General features: G+C 35.3%; 1 long non-coding RNA gene across 1 annotated transcript; it reads right to left on the bottom strand.

The window, feature by feature from the left end:
- Positions 1-1,852: 1,852 nt before the first annotated feature.
- LOC143696012 (uncharacterized) lies at positions 1,853-15,769 on the bottom strand. Its single transcript, XR_013185486.1, has 3 exons — positions 15,647-15,769; positions 6,040-6,101; positions 1,853-2,253 (listed from the first exon to the last, which is right to left on the bottom strand). It is a non-coding gene; the product is annotated as an uncharacterized LOC143696012 (long non-coding RNA).
- Between the last annotated feature and the right edge of the window lie 3,573 nt (positions 15,770-19,342).

The following is a 19,342-nucleotide window of genomic DNA, read 5'->3' as shown; positions in this document are numbered from 1 at the left end:
TATCACCCACCCCTGCCACCCAAGAATCTGTTTATAGTTTATAAACTATACCTAAACTTTTAAACCTTACTAGTTTATAGCAATTTCTTTTGGAGTTTCATGATAAAATGTGGATTAAATTTTCCCTCAGCTTTATCTCATATAATGATCTACAGCATATGTTCTTTTGCACTTTAAAGTGACAGGAAAGTAGGAGCCTATCTTTTTGCAGCAGATAAAATAGAAATAACATTTTTCTACAATTAATAGTGTTTTTCTCAGAAAGTTCACGATTTTTGACTTGTTCTGGCCTGACACATTAGCATATTTTGTTCCATTGCCAGCTGTGTTCTCCGTGCTGGGAAGAAATAGGTTCACGTAAATGTAGAACCAGTCTGAAGTCCTGACTGTAGATAGGGCTCATAATTAGCCATTCCCAGGAGGCTGATGTGTGAAGAGGCACCAGTTTAACACTGTTAAAATTATTTCCAAAGAGTTCCCAGCATCTTTACTGAAGGAATCAATTAAAAATGTCTTCAGAAGAAAATGTAATTGCTTTCAAGGATTAAAATTTTAATCAGGAATATTCAATTAGAAGTTAATGTTGAGATCCACAGTTTAGATTTTTATGCAAATGTGCCATTCTTATATTCAGTCTTGAAGATAAAGGCGATTCATGGCAAATACAGTTCTGTCTCTCAGCTCATCAAGTTAGTGATAATTTACTTTGAAGAATATTTTACACTTGCTACATTTGGAAGTATGTAAATCAGTTCGGTTTTGCCCCTTCTACTGTAATTAATCTTTGCATTAGTTATGTGAGATGGCTCATAGCGTTTTCATTCATGTGAATCCCCTGGTTTCAAAAAGACTTGACCAATATAAAATAGATAATACATATCAACTGTTAAGCCAGAACTGAGGTTTGCAAGAGCTTGATTACATTTGCTCTTTACGAATAACAATTCTGAAATGGAAGATCTTGAATTGAAAACTGCACAATTATGAAGCATCAGATCTTAAAAATTACTGATAAAATTCCATTTCCTTTAAACCATTGCATGTTCTGAGAGCGGAGGTCAGTGCAACTCACATATGAGTAGATGTAGAGATATGGTATTGAAAAATCCAGAATTATGACACAGTCCTTGATCAAAATACATCTGCAGTTGTATGAAGTAGAATTTTGAATTTATGATTAAAGATAAATTTCATTGTAATTAATTTTAAAATTAGAAAATATTGCATTTACATTTACTTGTTTGAGATTTGACAGTATATCAAAAATCTGTTAATTAAAAACTCCCCATAAGGCATGGAAATGTATGAGACCATTTCCTAGCTTACATAAAGCTCTTTGATTTTCTGATATATATCTTATAATATGCTATTTTATCCTTGCAATTTAGTCATTACATACTAGAAGCTCAGAGAAAGAGTTAAATAATTTAATTTCTCCTCAGAAACTGCAAACAGTGACTGTTATAAATGACATAATCTATTCTTATGTAGCATCCAAGACAAATAGATTTCTTTAGTAGCCTGAACAAGGGAGAATTCTGCTGGAATTGAAAAGCTTTAGAACTGACCATTCTTACCTCTCTAAATTATATTTTAGTGTTATTTATGTCTTAATTTTTACTTGGAAATCTAACATGAATATATGACCAAAGACATCAAAATACACAAGTTAGCTTGAGCTGACAAGATTTTGGCCTTATAAACCTCATTGTCTGTAAAGCTAGAAAAGATATCCTGTGTTGGAATGGACACAGAAGGATCACTGAGGTCCAGTTCCCCTCCCTGCACAGAACAGCTCCATGGCTGCCCCTGTGCCTCATCTGCTTGATTTCTGACATTTTGGAATTGCCTGCTCCTGATCTCTTAGGCTATGGTGCTCAAAAAGTGACCAGCACTGATAGACCCGAGCACCCTCAGAAACATTCTCCCAGGAGACCTTACCTACCTAGATCCCTGAGAGCCTCAAGTGCGCTCTTCTCGTGTCCAGGGCTGAAGGTTTGCTTGCACCTTTCGTCCAGTCAGATTTGATTAGAACTGAGTTGTTCTGTGGTCACTGTGGTCAAGGTGGCACCAATCACCACTTCACCCCTCAGACACCCTCTTTCAATAAGCAACCAATCAAGAAGGGCATCTTCTCCAGTACCACTAAGACCTACACCATGATGTTACCATCCAGGTGTTTTAGGATTCTCCTGGACCTATTTGTGCCAGCTGTATGGTGTTCCAAATTATCATCCAGCAAGTGGAAGTTCCCTGTAAGGCAGTTGAAACAAGTTGAAATAAACAAGCAAACAAGACACTTCCATAACCATTACTCAGATCAAATATCTAATTAAATATACATCAAAAAGTTTATTGAGTGATCTACATTTTGATCACTGCCTTTTTGCTAAGGAGGTAAGTGCTTATAAGCACTGAGTAAGGCTCATCAGGGGTGAAGCTGTGCCTGGGTTACTTTTGCTTTATGTAAACTGGACCTGGCATAACAACCATCAAGGCTTGTCACTATCTTGATTAGATATTTAAAATATCTATGGACAAAATACATGAAAGACTGATCTAAGGAAAGATATTTAACCACTATATAGCCATGTACTTATTTATGATCATTGATTTCTGTAAGAACACTGTTTGAAGAATACTAGGCAAAATTATATGAATGCCAGTCCTGATGGAGCCATGAAAATAAGTTATTTCCACTGTATCGATTTACATATACTATCATAAGCATATACTATTGTGCTTAGTAACAAGTAACTAGTAAAAAAAAAGCAATGTCTTATAATTAAGATAGATGTGTGTACATAATATAATATACATATATGCATAAATGCATACATCTTATGAAAATATTCTGCTATGCCATTAAAAAAGTGAATTTATATTTTTCTATAAATATGTTCTAACTATAGAACCATTATTTTGTTTTAGAATTCAATAATACTGAAGTATATTTATATGTGTCAGATACAATTTCAGAGGAGTCAGAGCTGTTTAATGCAAATGTATAATAAAATTCTGTATTCAAAGTTGGGAGTAGTATATTTGAATTCTCATTAACAGCTCATTAAACAGTTAAAGTATAGTGCCCCCATTCTTGCTTTGTAGATGATTTTTAGGAGGAAAAATAGTTTCTTTTATATTTCCTTTTAGAGGTACTCTTCATTTACATTCTACATATAAGGCAGCACTGGCCTAAATGATCACTTAGTGGAATATTTTTATAAATTCTGCACTAAAGGAACATTTTGCAATTTGTTCTAATTTTGTTCTTTATACAGAAAAGAGAAACAAGGAAAGTAAAATCCAAAATCACTTGAGAATTAAGATAAACAAGGGAATTCAGGAAAATAGGGTTTAAAATCTTTAATGACTGTGTCCCATAGCAGTGTAGAAGAGTCACTTATTGAAGATGAACTATAGTAAGACATGACACAGGTTTGACCATAGTATTAACATTGCCATGGCCCTTGAAACCCTCTCATCATAATATAATCATGACAATAAAGATGATCTTCACTCCTGATTTCCAACACTTTAAGTATGTATTTATGACCTGTTAATGATAAAAATCATATGAGTAGGAGGATAGGAGCTTTGTTTGACCAGGGCCAGGTTTCTCTGATACTCTTATACTGACCAGACAAGAGGCTCTGCTAAATGTGCACCCTAGGGTTTGTATTTCCCAGTTTCCATCATTACTTACAATCTTTCTGGGCCTGGTGGGAGATAGGGTGATACACTCAATGCTGCATTTACTGGCCCAGGTATCTCAGGGGTTATTTCAGAGAGGAGTCCCATTCCTGTGCCATGTTGCCACAGGACTTATGCAAAATGATGTTTTGGACACTGGAATGGATTGCAAGGCTTGGTTTCAGCCACTTGGCATTTTCCTCCATCACAGTAAGCATACAGTGATTGAATTGCTAGATTGTGGCAGTGGTCCAGTGCAATTGATCTGCCAGACCCACTTATACTGATTCCACACACCATCCAGATATACTTTTTTTGCTGATCTATGGTGCATGTTTCATAGATAACCTGCATAAGTGGGCAAGTCCTCCCATCGATCAGGAGCTGAGTTTTTATGTCTCACATCCAGATGTCCACATGTAGATGCCCTGTCCAACTGATCCATAAGACACAATGGTGAGGCTGGGGCTTGTGGTCAGTACATAACAGCTTCCCATTTCTGCTTCTTCATTCTGACACTTTTTCTCTCCTTGAGTAAGAGCTCTTCATGGGCTATAATCCTTCAGTTAAAGTCTGCTCCATTGTGGGTCTCTCTTATACCACTGTGAACATCTATTTTGCCATCTTCCTTCTCCTTCTTTGTCCTTGGAGTTCTCTCTGCTGTTTTTTCATTTCTTTCCTTGTCCTCCTCTTTCTGAGATTTTTTTGCTGAGCATGATGTATTATGGTATGGAATACCCCTGTGGTCAATTTGGGTCAACTATCCTAGTTATGTTATCTTCAAGCCTCCTGTGCTGGCCTTCTCACTGGGGAGGAGGGGAATATGGCAGAATGTGGAAGAGAGAAGGTCTTTACACTGTGCAAGCATTGTTTGACAATAGCCATAACACTGCTGTCTTATCAGTGCTGTTTTAGCCACAGACACGAAACACAGCACCATATGGACTACTGTGAAGAAAGTTAACTCCAAAACAGCCAGACTAACATAATCTCCACCCTGTGTTCCATGGAATTTTTCTTATGCTCAGGTCCCACATTAAATTATATATTTATGTATGTGTTGCAGTGAACTGCAACTGGGTTTGTCGTGTCCAGGGAGAATGCAGCTGCCCGTGCCAGGCATTGGAAAAAACAAGACGAGTCTTCATTTCAGAAAGCTCAATAATCCATTTATTACCCCCAGGGAGGAGGGGTGGGATGGAGACGAAAGACCAGGCAAAGGCAGGGTCATGGGGTTTTATAAGGTATCACAAAATGGAGTTCAGGATTTGGGTCAAGGGAGGAGTTATTAGCAACACAAGAAGGGTAAGATCAAATTCCTGCCTCTTAGGAACAGGGGCACTCCACATTTATGTAAGTTCTGATGTCTTATTAACATAGTTTCATTTTTATACTGTACTCAAATCTTCCAAAATATTTACCAAAACCATGCTGTATTTCAACATCTGATCCTTCTGTTTTATACCTTTCATTTTCCTTTCCATTCTGTCTAGCTCTCATTCCCAAAATTTTTTCTTACCAATACTTAAAATGGCATCTGGGTCTAGACATTGTCATGAAACCACTTCCCACTGATCCTGGACATGCAACACAAGTACCTTTGTTCATTCTGTGCCACCTTTCCAAACATCCACAGGGCAGCCAACTGGTTTGGCTTCATTAAAAAATTAACATAATCTCCTGAACAGAGTGGAGTGGAGTCAGACAGACACAGGTATGTTCCAAGTAGCATCTTATCCAACAGCATGTGTCATTATCAGCCAAGCAGATGAATAACAGTATTCTGACAACGTGAGAGATGGTATTACTGCACAGCAGTGACACTTGAAAGTCAAAGCAAGAAAGGTGCACTGAAGTATTTCAGAAACTCTAAACACTCAATAGATCCAAGGAAAATGTTAAGAAATTTGCCCGTTGAAAATTACTATCACATTAATATAGAATTTTTTGTGGTGTTTTTTAGTTTGGTTTGGTTTGGTTCGGTTTTGGTTTTGTTTGGTTTTTTTTTTGGTTGTTGTTGTTGTGTTTTTTGTTTGGGTTTTGTTTTTTTTGGCTGTTGTTGTTGTTGTCAACATTTTAAGCCATCAAATTTTCCAGGCCATTATCTGAAGTCTTTAATGACTTAAGAGGAGAAGTTAATTGCTGGCTATTTTTATTTACTGATATTGGTCATGGTTCAGTAATCTAACAGATAGCTCATATTCTGTGTAGCGAGCTCATGTAGCCTGACTCACTGAAGTAAACCAGTTCAACTACAGACAGAAGGAGTCAGATTTCCTAAATGAATTGTTTGAAAGGGATTTGAATGGAGAGTAGAACTAGAAATTATATACAGTGATCGCTTACCTGCCTTCTCTTTCTCAGTCCATCTCCTGTGCAGGTTTTCTAGTCTTCAACACATGGCATCCCTAGAGAGGTAGATGCTCTTGGTTAATTAAGTAATTGTATAGAGAAAAATTGTATTGATTTATTTAGTTTTACAAATATGAATCATATCTGTCCTGAAGAATTCTAACTCAGAAATCCTTGCCGGAAAACATTTACAAATATTTGAATTTATTTTTCGGGGTTGTTTCTGGTTGTTTTTTGAACGGTGTATTCTATATATGCAATTTTCATAGCTTCACAGCAGCAGTTTATTCTAATCTATCAAAGGAATGAATTCAGGCAAAGCTTTCAGTTGCTTAAGAAAATGCTGATCAGTGTCTCCTACTTGACACTTGGTAGACCTAAGATAACATGTATTTTAATTTGTTGAAGTGCATTAAAAAAGGTCAAAACCAGCACTAACATGTAGATATTGGCTTAAAAATCTAACGTGATATCATAACTGATTCTATATTGCCCAAGAAAAGGTCCGTGGCCAAAGTTTTATTTCAGCTTAAACTGAAGCAATAATTAGACATGTTTGTGCATGATACACATATATGAATTCTATTCCACAGGGCATAAATATACACAGATATTCAGATCAAGCTTTTATCTGACATTTGAATAAATGAATGAGCTACCTAATACATCAGTATGTTTATTTTGTTAGAAAACACAAACAAAACAAATAAATAAGACACTTCAGATACAGTTTTCCCCTGTAAGGGTCCTCTTAGTTCTGCACAGCATACCTTTGTCCCTCTGCCTGCCCTCCTTAGTGCACCAGCACAGAATCCATGCAGCATGGGGTTGGATTAGATATGAGCTCCAGTAAGAGTTAGCTCAGCCCCTCTGTCCCTCAAAGCTTCAATACTACTGTCCAGTTTCATTGTCAAGCAAATGAGAAGGAGATTCTAAACAACAAAAACTGGAGAACAATGCTGCTCAAAGAAACATTGACACTTGAGATGAAAATTTTAGAGTATTCCTGGCTGTAGCAATGTTTTTTAGAAACTTCTGAAGAATGCAAATAACCTGTACTTCTCAGAGAGGCCATAAGTAGCAGACTACTCATTGTTTCTGACTCTTTGTTTAACAAAAGTAATCTTAATACTAATCTCATGATTATACCTAGTTTATGTAAAGAGGGATTCTTTTATACATATTAGATTAACTAATATGGCTAAAATTACCAGAGAATCACAGAATACTCTTAGTTGGGAGGGACCCACGAGAATAATCAAGTTTAACGCTTTAGTGAAGGGCTCACACCCAATCTTATTTAATGCAGAAGATTAGAGGTTTGAAAAGTTTTGATAGCTAAACATATTATTCGAAGAAACAAACAAAAAAAAGGAAATGAAACCTGAAGGGTGGTAAATGAAAGAAAATTTAAATAAAAATGAAAAGGGAAGGAAATAAAAAGAAAAAGAGAATGAGAAAAAGTGCAGTGGGGCATATTGGTCCTGGCTCCTTGCTCCTCAGTGGACTGCTTCATGTTTCTTGTCATTGTCAGAAGCAAAATGGTTGCCCTTTTCTTGTTATTATGTACAGAAGACATTCCTTTTGACCGAGCTCTTGACATCTAATTCCTTAAACACTGCAAATGATCTATAAGCCATTTAGACACATATGGCACATCTCTGCATGGTGCAATAGATTCTGCAGTTCCATAGACAAAAATGTTTATTGGCAAAGGAATTCAAGTATCTGATATAAAAAATAAATATTCTCATATTGTCTTATCTATATTCACCTCTCACTAGACCAGGTTGTTCAACAACAGTCCTAACCTTGCCTTGAACACTGTCAGGGAAGGGATATACACAGCTTCTCTGGGCAATCTCTTCCACCTTGAAAATAAATAATTTCTTCCATATATCTAACCTAAATTTTCCCTCTTTAAGTTTGAAACCCCTCTATTTGAGCTGAGGAGTTCAATGGTTAGGGTAGATTGCTCTAGAAGCATTTTTTCCATCTAAAGTAATTAAAAAGAAATATGATGTTAAATAGTTTTGGCAAGACAAATATTTTATAGGTGTCAACTCCCATCTATTTTTGATTTTTTTACATCTAAAAACTATATTGTTAGATACAACCCCTTCATAAAATACAGAACTACTACAAGAGCTTCAAATGGAAACAGTACCTGGTGCCTAATTATAAGTTATCTAATAGGACTAATATATTCCAAGATGAATAAGTACAAAAACATGCTCACTGCATTTGACCAAGTTATCTTCAAGGTGTCAATATGGATTCATAATAATTTTTATGGCTATAAACAAATAATTTTCTTGCTAAAAATAGAAGTTTGGAAATGAAAATTTCCAGATGCTGGGGGCATCTCTTCTGTTCCAAGTTTTGAAAGAGACATATTTTCTCAATCTTTATTTCATGAGCAATTTAATAACTGTAGAACTTTCGTATTTCTTCTTTTGAAGGCACTAAAGGGTATTTTAGTAATGTGTTTATCTACAGCTAACAACCATAATTAGCTTAAGTTATGGAATGCCCCAAATAAATGAAGAGCAGTTTATAGTTGTTCAGAAACACAGTTTGTTCTGCTGGTGTTTTGTCAAATATTTGCAGAAAACATGATTTGCATCATTTCCAAGTTACATAAACCTTTATAATTATGGCCTTAGGTATTATACAAAAGTTATTTAAGTAATTCCCAAAGATTGCTGCTCAGTGCACCAAGCATTAATCATCTGTTGTGTCTATTATAAATGCAGAAGCAATTAAGTAGATCTGTGGTGAGAACAGGTTATTGCCAGGTTTATAAAACAATTTTCAATGGAATCATTACTGATGAAGACTGTTGAGAGTTGTTTCTTTCTCAGTGATGAATAAAAAGTATTACTTTGTGTCCAAAATTCTTCGGGTTTTTAAAACTTAAGTGTATAACAAAGGAAATGTGATAAAACCTAAATAGATTTAAAATATATATCATGGAAAAAAATCCCCCTCCTTCCCTGCACGAAGAAGCAAAAATTAATTTTGATATTAGCAAATTAATATATATCAATGTCCTAAATTTTGAACAGGAATTGTTCTGAAAGCATGCATAAGAATCAGCGTCACCTGCAATTACTTTGCAATTTTGAAGTCTAACATTTGAATGTAAAATTTGCTGTCTTTGCCCTGTGAATTCACTGAAGGCAGTTTTACTTGAAATAAAATATAATAAAAAACATTGTATCAGGCAAGTAAAAAGGTATTACATGAGGAAACAAAGGGAATGGGGCAGAAACTCTATGGCAAGCTAACATGCTTGCAATGCATATTTTACCAGCCTATTGCCACTCTACGATTAGAGTTTTCCTTTCCTGATCTTGGGTAACTGATAATAATCTTCTCATGCTCTATGAAATATTGTTTAACTGCCATATGAGGGTTCTGCCACCCTGGAACATGCTCAAATTATATTTGGTTCTATAAACATATAGATTTTCTTGAAATATTAGAAAGGTTGGTATTGCAAGAGCTGAGAACTATCTCTGAATATAGTGCCCAAAGTCCTCAAAACTGGGCTTATCCTAAGAGATGAAGTAAATTTGGATCTTTCATTAAATAGTTTATAGCTTGGACATGCTCTGATTTACAACTCCAATTGCCTGAGGATAAAAGCGCTCTTATAAAGGTATCTGTGGGGCTGCCTTCTTTAGGTGCTCAGAAACATCTCAAAAACCTGCATTCTTAAATCTGTCAAATAATTCAAGATTATTTTGTGCTTTTTAAGTTTGGGCTGCAACATGTAATTAAATTTGAATTGTATAATGAGCTAGCCAGTTCCCAAGTACTTCACTTATTATATTTTGTTATACCAAAACCAGCATTGTTTCATTGCAGCCTTTGTAACAACTGAAAAGCACACCAGCTCCTTCTCTGGCTAGCTACATCTGGTGCTCAACAAAAAGGAATTTATTTGGGTCTTTTCTTCTCTACTTTGTTATTCTTTCTTGGAAATACACCATACTGTAATTTGTAATGAGCACAGATATTTAATATATTTAATATTGCTAAAAATATTCATGTATTTGGCACATATTCAGTATTTTACAATCTAATCTTTTGCAGTGTCCTCTGAAACTCTGCCCAAATGTTCAACAGAAAAAAAACAGACCCAAAAGCTAAGTAGAGCAAGAAAATAGAAGCTCTCTAGATATAAACTTGACTAAAGTAATACTATCCACATTCATTTTACTAGTCATTATGTGTAATCAGGATCTCATCTTATTAATTACTGTAAGGAATTAAGAGACTCTAGGACACATGATATTTAAAGATAACATGACTGAGACCTTTATGTCACCATTGGCTCCAGGAAGCCATCTGTTTGGTTGAATATAATAAATTTTCCATTAGCTGTTGATTTCTTGGTCAAGGTACAATGTGTTAGTCATAGACAACTTTCTAACATTCTTAATGCTACATGCAGCAAGTACATTAGCAAATGAAAAATCAAGGCGGTTTTCAGTTAAACATATTGGAGGAATCTCTCTCCAAGTGCTTATTAAACATGGGACTGTTTTGGGACATAGGACACCTAAATTTGTATCACAGTTACCATTACTGTGATACAAAAATAATTACTTGCACTTTCTCCTTTTGGGTTGCTTCACAGAACTTCATTAGAAGAAATATCATACAAAAGAAATTGTGAAAGAAGTTGCCCTTTTAAAGTAAACTCTTGTGAGCAGCTTTACTTTTTGGGAATTTGCTGTGCTTTTCGTCCTAGACACTCCCATTTAAATGCAATTTTAAATATTTATTTTTCATAAGGGAAAAATGTGTAAGGACAACCTGTTGCCTGCAATCCAGGTGAATGGGAGAATTTGCAAGGACCTTAATTTCCACTTGGGATCTTCAGGTTAGAAATTAGTGAGAAACTGTGAAGGTTAGGAGCAGTGTTAGAGGTCTATGTGCACTCTGTCACCAGGAGGTATTTAGGAACAAGATAAATGAGGCATCTCCTTAGAGTATCTCCTTGCAGTAGGAGGTGCAACCATGAAGCAGGGGAGTGCAGTAGATGACCTCAAGGTCCCTTCCAGCTCTCTGAGTTTATGTATTGGCAGAAGTAAGTTTATTTAAAGGGGCAGATTGACTATTCCTCTGTACTGCAGTGCTTCACCTCCATGCACTGCTCTTCTCTTTCAGGACTGCAAGCAACAAAGAGCAAAGGGTAAACAGAGGCTGTTTACATCAATTACTGTTTTCTTTTGCCCAGCAAACACAAGGAACAGATTATATATCTGTACCTTGAGTCTGCACACACAGAGTCTACAAAGCAATCTCAGAGGAGTGGACTGAGATCTTGAAGTAGTAATATTATGTTACACAGCAGGAAAATGAAAGAATCCTTCTTGTAATAAGGATTCACAGATTCAGTGAATAGACACCCATATCTCATAAATGGAAAACTATAATGAGATAAAGAAAATAAAGGCTGTTACAAAGATCCATGGCTCAGACCTTCAGCTACGATCAGAGATCTTGGAATACATTCAACTTGAACTCTGTTGTAGCAATGTTCAGATTTTGAAAAAAAAATAGTATTGTAAGTTTTTCATTTAAAGACTTAACTAGAGAAAACTAATGATGTTTCCCATTCCTGTAGCAAGCAATTACATATCAAGTGAAGTCAAAGATTCATATCCTGTCACCAGTGGCAACTTGACAGTATCCCTACTTATTTTTCTACCGTGCAGCAATAACTTGCAGTGAAATTTATTTGGAAAAAAAAAAAATCTCCCTCCCACCCCACCTCCCCCCCCAAAAAAAAATAAAAAAAATAAGTGAGCAACAAAACAAAAGAACTTACAAGACCCTAAGATGAAGACAATTGATGTAACAGAAATTAAGTACCTCTGGTATGAGAAAATGAGAAAAGACAAAATTAAAAATGGAGAATAAAAGGATGTTTTCAACAACAACAACAAAAACGTGGAAAATGCAGTTTATAGCTTAATTTGGGTTTTAGCTAGGAGGAAAAAAAACTGCCTGCCTTTTCAGGTGTTAAAAGCAGGCAAACACAGGATGCTTAGGCAAGGAGGGATTAATGTCTCTACTGAGGCTAGGAGCTCCCAGCTGATAAGTAAACAACCAGTAGGGTTTCCCAGTGTATTTGGAAGGTAATGCTCAAGTGCCAAATTAAGGCACTGTTTAAACTAGATTACAGTGCCTTTCACATATTATCTGATTTTAGTCCTGGCCATCAACTATATTACAATATTTCTTATTTCTTATGTGAACTATAGTAACTATATAACTTACTATTCTCATAGTCTCACAGATATGCTAATATTTCTTCAGATTTCTTCTTGAATAAGCAGCACCTAACTGAACCCACATCACAATTTAATATGTCATATAAATTACTCAGATTTCCCAGAAGATAGTTTGTGTCCTTGAAAATAGCCACTGACATTCACAGGCTGAAAGAATTCACTTTTACAGTGTGAGTGCTGCAACTTGTGCTTTGTCAGTAAAAATAATTTACAGCAATGTTTCATGGTTCTTGCCATAATAGAACAGACCAATGCATCTCAGCATCAGGAAATTTAGCAGGCATCCTGACCCTGTAGTTATAAGGACTGTTCTAAGTTTATAAGCAGATATAAATATCCAAACAACAGGATTTAAATATCATATCTGCCTCTTGTTATAATCAAAGTAGCAGCAAAACCAAGTACTTCTCTTAAAGGAGGAAGGGGAAACTTTCAAGTGCAGCTGATATCTAAACAAGTAGAAGCATCTCCCTCAACTCCTATTTCTTTTGGTAGCGTTTGATGTCTTAAAATATTTTTTGAGATTAAAGGTATTGTATTTAAATAAATTTATAAACAAAAATTTTTTACACTTGGTCTTGATTCTCCCCACACTTATAGAAGCAAAATATCAGAAAAATGTCAAATTTTTTGGCAAACAAAACATTTAAGACACTCAAGTCATGATTGCTAGAAAGAACAGTTTGTCTCCTCCACATAATGACAACTATGAAACCAGAAATAAATACATTAAATGTCAGCACTCTAAAGTACCGCAATTAACACTACCCAAAGTACTTCTAACATTTTAGTGCTGTGCATTGTAGAAGATAAAATTTTATCACTCAAAACATAGAAAGTACCAGGACCAAGACCCAATCATAATGCCTCTCTTTACATTGGTGTTAAGGCACTGTACTTTATTGCATGAATATAGAGCATAAAACTTTCACACGATATTTATCCTAACACAGCAGGTTGGCAGAGGATGCTAGCAAAGCACCTTTCGTTTTAGTATTTCTTTTTTCTATGATTTCCAGTTGCCAATGTTAGTCTCCCATTCTGTACCTGCAAAATAAGTTTCACAAGTCAGAGAAATAAATAAAAAATAAAATTAAAAAAACATTTAAACAATAAAGGAATTATGTAGATTTTCAATTACAATTATATACTTATTTCCAAAATTAATTTGTAAGTGAAAGTGTTGTAGGATATTCTACATTGATGAAAATAACAAAAATTGAGGAAGTAGATGAAGCTCAACAAGATATAGAGTATTTGTATATACAGGAGGTGGAGAACCCAGGGCTCTAAAAAAGGCTTGAGAAAAAAATTTTGGGTGTAAGGTTACAAAAAAAAAAAAAAAGGCAGTGAAAGATGCTGATACTGGTAACACAATAGAGTGTCAGTGTTTTCTAAATGAATGTACTTCTTTTTCCTCTGAAATTTTCTGAATATATGCCCTGTAAAGTGCAACAAATTCATTAATGTCTAAGAATGGAACCACTTCAAACTGATGCATCAGCAGTTTGGTACGAAATATAAGATGAATGGGAGCAAACAAGTTTTTCTTAGATCCTGATGATTGTCCATTTTATCAGGTTTTGTAAAATTTGCCCATTTGTTCCCAAGAGTTCATAAGTTAAAATGGTAAGATGAAGTTTGTGTAGATGCAGGGAGCTGAGGAAACATCACATGGAGAAGAAAATCCAGTCCAGAGGCTTGGTCAGAAGAAGTCAGAAGAATGTTATGTATGGCAAGAGTAATGTACTCTGTAGAAATAGTTCTCTGTACCTTCATTGGGAAAGTCTGATGATTTTCTGGAGCTTTTAAATGAAACTAGCAAGAGAGAGAGGAGAGGTGGCCATCTCTGTCTTTACACTTCAGGCAAATGGCAAAGACAAAAGCTTGGAATTGGTGTTACTTGGACTGCAGCTGAATGCTCTAGTCTATATGAACAAAAATTCAAATGTATGAAAAGAAGTTGAAATCCTGAACCTGAGCAGCAACATATTTCACATATGGTATCAGATTTAAAGTTTACTTAAATATGAGATAAATGTATTCCATTATGTGAAATTCCAAAAAAAAATTATTCTTTACAGTAGAGGAGGCAGAATTGTAAATTTCTAATATTTTCTGATAAGCAGATTGTATTGAATCAACTACAGACCAACTCATGCCATACAAAATAAAATGGAAGCATCATTGAGCATGTTTTTTAAGGCTAGAATCCCCTTTTGTCCTACCTCTAATTCTGCTCTGCAGCATTCCTTCAACTTTTAATACAATTTGCTTGTTCATTTTATTCGTATTAGTTATTTCTTGCAGATTATGTTTTTATAATTAGTAATGGCAATATTTCTGCCTAAGATAAGTGTTTTACAGAATTAAGTGTGTTGATGTGTATGCCATGGTTAATTGCATTCTCTAAATTTAGGTAATGTTGTAGGGAATAATTTCAATTAGTTTGCTTTTCTTCATGGTTATTAAATTCATTTGAAAAAATAGGAGAAAAAACCCTAACAGCAGAGTGATGGGAGTTCTGAAATAACAGGTTAGCAAATCTTCTTGAAGCCATTTACAGGTATAACTATAATTCATCTTATTCATTTAAGGGAAAAAAAGAATAAAGATTACTAACCCAACCGACCAAAAAGACCACGTCCCCCCTAAAAAAAATCCCCAAACCCCAAACCAAGATAAAACCAACAGCCACACAATAACTGTAGAAATTTAATCTGCTTTCTCCTGACTCGAATACAAAAGAATAAGAAAAACTTCAAATTCAATGTTACTTTTCACATTAGCTCTCTCTATAATATTGTTCTAATATTTAATAACAGTATTATAACTTGTCTAAGATTAAACAATTAAAATAATTAATACCCATCATGCTGCAATGGCTCCAAGTCCCCTCCCTGAACAGACCAAACCAAGAAGAGTAATTAATGGGATAAAAAACCCTCATACTCTCACGTCATTGACAATCCTAATAAGCCTGGTTTCTACCAATGATCTTCAGTGCAAAATAAAAAGGTAAATCTAGATGAAATTAAAAATTTAGAATGGCCAAGTGAGGAGGAAAAGCAGATTAGACTAGGTTTAATTTAATATAATGGGATTTGATACCTAGTGAGAGTCTGTTCCTCTTGGGAAAGTAATGCTTTCAAATTTTGTGCAGAAGCCTGCAATTGCTCATCGTGCACAGATAAAGGAAACTGTGTAAAGCAGTTGTAAAGACTTCCAGTCACAGACAGGGCCATGGTGTCACAGGCTTCTCCAGGCAGCCTCTTGGCATATTGACTCACCTGCTGCTGCTCTCTGTGACACTGATTGAAGGGACATTTCTTGAACAAAGCCGCTGGGACCCTTGCTCTCATCTTGCTTGCAGACTCTCCTCCAGGGCTTGCAAACCACTCTCTTACAGCACTGCATAGCAACTGAGCACACTGTGCCACAATAGCTTAATAAATTGATTGAGCTGGGGTGGCTCTGTGTGCCTGAAATGTAATTAACAAAGCCAATATCTAATACTGGCAGCTGTGATGGGCTAATAGACATTCTGGTGACCTTAACATTGCTCAAAACTTCAGAGGAAATTCTGCGCGAGTTTAGGTAAGGGGAATGAAAATCAGGACAAAAAGCCAAAAGTCTGCAAAATTAAGCTATCTTTTTCTAATAGGCTATATTTTGTTAACAACTGTCATAAAAAGTATGAACATGCCAATGCCATCACAGAGAGCTGTCATCTTGCTGTGATGGCAAGAAAACTGAAAGTGATGGAGTGACAGAAACGAAGACACATCTAAGAATGAGGATCTGAAAAGACTAACCTGCTATCCCATTTTTAACTTCATCATTTGTTCAAATTATACCAGATGTTCTGGGCCTTGACATGGGGGTTGATCAAAAGCTGTGGGAACTGACAACTGAACAGTAGGCATGGGAGCTGAACATGTCGCTCTGTACTGAGGCAGTACACGACCAGACCTCCCTACTCGCTTTATGATTCTTGCACAGTGGAAACAGGACAGTGCAGTGACACAAATCCTTCCTTCTGTTGCTTGAATAAGTTACACATGGTGAGAAAATGCTAAAACCACAGTTTTTGAATTCTGTAGTGGGGAAATTCCTGACTTCTTCTACACACCGAATTGATAAATCAAGTTCTAATTTTAGGACAATATTAAATGCTCCTCTCATAGCCTGCCATCTTTGATAAATGCTCCTAATACCATTATATCTTTGATATTTACTTAAACCTCAGCTGAATTAAATCTGGGCTCATTCTCTTTGACGACAGCTTTACTCAAAGTGCAGCTGTACTCGTATTTCTGGTTCCAGAGAACAGGAACCAGATTTGCACAAGTAACCTCCCACCCTGTCCTCCACTTGTGCTTGCACATGTGATGAGATGCAACTGAACCTTGCTGCCTGTATATGGGGGACACCAGTCTCTGCAGATATTTTCATGGCTTTGAGTACTGATCTGTTGAGACTCCAGGTTAAAATCAACAATCAGGCTAAAGAGTACTTTATCAGATCTAGGGAAAAAGAATTGGTTCTGTTGCAATATAAGAAGAAGTTTTATTTATGCTTTCCTTAAAACTAAATGTTTAAGGTGATGCTTGGTTAATATTAATCTCATAGATGTTTCTTCTTGCACATGACCTCTTGCTAATTACAACCTAAAGTGAGAAGATCACATTTTCTTCCTGGATAGAAAATAAGAATATGGGCACCCTAAAAAAGCATAGTGCATTTTTTTCTAAGATGTTATAAAGGCAATAAAGATATCTGTGGAAATGAAAGCCCACATTTCCAGTGGAACACTTCTGGACAGTGGTCTAACTTTTGATGAAAGCTATTCCATCTTTACATGTGCAGATAGAAAGGGAGAAGCCAGAACAGCTTTTCTTAAAGGTTTGAGGGCTAACACATGCTGAGAAAATGAGGGTTAATTCTAACTCATATCAGAAGGGGGCAATTGTTATCACCCAAAAATAAGTGAGGAAACTAATACCTAAGAGCTTAAACCAAATTCACATGCCCTTTTAAAATTTTCACTTCCTGTCACACATTTATTTTATTCATTTTAAGTATCCATTGACTATTAAAAAGTCACCAACAGAAAGCTATTATCAGTTTTAGCAAGCCTTCCATAAAAAAATTTTTTCTTAAGGAAAGTTCATCACGTGGAAAATTTTCATTTGTTAATAATGCCAGTTGAAAGAGCATGCTTCTACAGATACTAACTTTAACAATATTTTAAAATACAGTTATTTGTGTCTTATAGTATTTCTCTTAACAGAAGTCTAACTACAGAGTTATGAGCTTTCCACAACTTGACTCAATGAATAAATTTAATGAGAAACACTTGACTCAATGAATAAATTTAATGAGAAAATATTATTATTATTTAATAATAACAGCTTGCAAAAAATGAAAGAAAGAGTTTTTGGAATAAATACTACTACCTTAATAAAGAGAAGAGGCAGAGTATCTTAAATTACTGGCTACACTTTTTGATGATAGTTTTAGAGCCAATACAGGAAAAAAAATGTCCCTATTCTGAACCCTAATGATCTATTTCAGTACCTTTTCAGCACCTAATGGAGACCCTTTTCCCTTTTAACAAGAACAGTAAGCAAGGCTTTGAACTGTTGAGAACAATTTGTAGCTGTCCAGCTAAGAATCCATAGTTAAGTTTTTCAAGTTTTTCAACAAAAGATCACACTTTCCTTTCTTCTTTTTTGGAAGCAGATTTATTTTTAAATTAATTTTTGATGGATGCCCACACTTCACTAAAGTTTCTGCTCTGCAGAAGTGCTGAATACCATGTCTGCTTGCTAATATTCAACCCCAAGCAAGGAAGGATTTTGTGACCAGTGAGGCTGAATGCTCCGTGCTGCTGGTACATGCAATTATCTCATGACCTTTGATATAAAGACTCTGACAGAGGAAGGGACAATCCTTGAACTGCTGAATCACTGTATGGATGGCTTGTTATCACACTAATCTCATTCTATAGGATTTCAAAGATGGGAGGAAGAGTGTTCCAAACATTCGCAGGAAGGGATATTCTGGCTAAATGTCATTCTTTATGTGACAATCAAAATAATGGATTTTTAAAAGGCAAATGAGTGTGATCAGTGCTCTACTTGAAATTTAAAAATGGAACAGTCCTAAGTCTTATTTCCCTTGAACAGAATTTAAAATTTGCATTGAGAGAAAAAACTAAACATATATCAAAAGGCAACCTCAATTTGTAATTTCAAAATTCCATTAGCTTCCATTTACAATTCCTAACTTTACTACATGATTTATCTTCCCTGTGCTTTATCTCCTTTAATCTTTTTGATGACACATACTTTTCAGGAAACATTTGTCAAAATCAGCAAATTTCCTGTTAATTTAGTTTCATTTATTCAACTTAAAAGCTTTGCAGGTCAGCTTTCCATAAAGAAGTAAATGTAACTTTCCTTACATTTTTTTATTCAGAAAACAAAAATACTGTGCCAGAAGAACTGGCAAGTAAATATCAAAGAAATACCAAAAAAAGACCAAGTTGCTTTGTAGCAAATGAAAAGAGACAAAGGGATGTAGTCCTCTTTCCCAAGCCATGGCAAACTGACAGTCAGGGATCACAATCAGAAGTGCCACCCTTGTATTTAGTAATGCCATGGAATTTTTCATCATGATTTCTTAAATAATTTTTTGAATCTATGTAAATATTCTTCATCTGTAGCCCTAATAAGAAGTAAATGTATCAGTAAGAAATTTGTGATTTGAAGGTCTAAATCTCAACGCAATACCATGTTAGGAACTGATTTAGACTAATATAGAGCTATTTTTTCTTAAACTGAGCTTCTAAACTTCACTATTTTTTGCAGAAGTATATAAAATCTAATAATAGCTCCAATTCTGATATTGTTCAATAACCTTAAAAATCTTTCTAGGGTACTGGGAGTTACATGCTAATGCACTAGAAACTACTACAGTAT

Source organism: Agelaius phoeniceus, chromosome 1 (genome assembly GCF_051311805.1).
Source record: "Agelaius phoeniceus isolate bAgePho1 chromosome 1, bAgePho1.hap1, whole genome shotgun sequence".
NCBI lineage: Eukaryota > Metazoa > Chordata > Aves > Passeriformes > Icteridae > Agelaius > Agelaius phoeniceus.
This window is presented reverse-complemented; position numbering and strand designations above follow the sequence as displayed.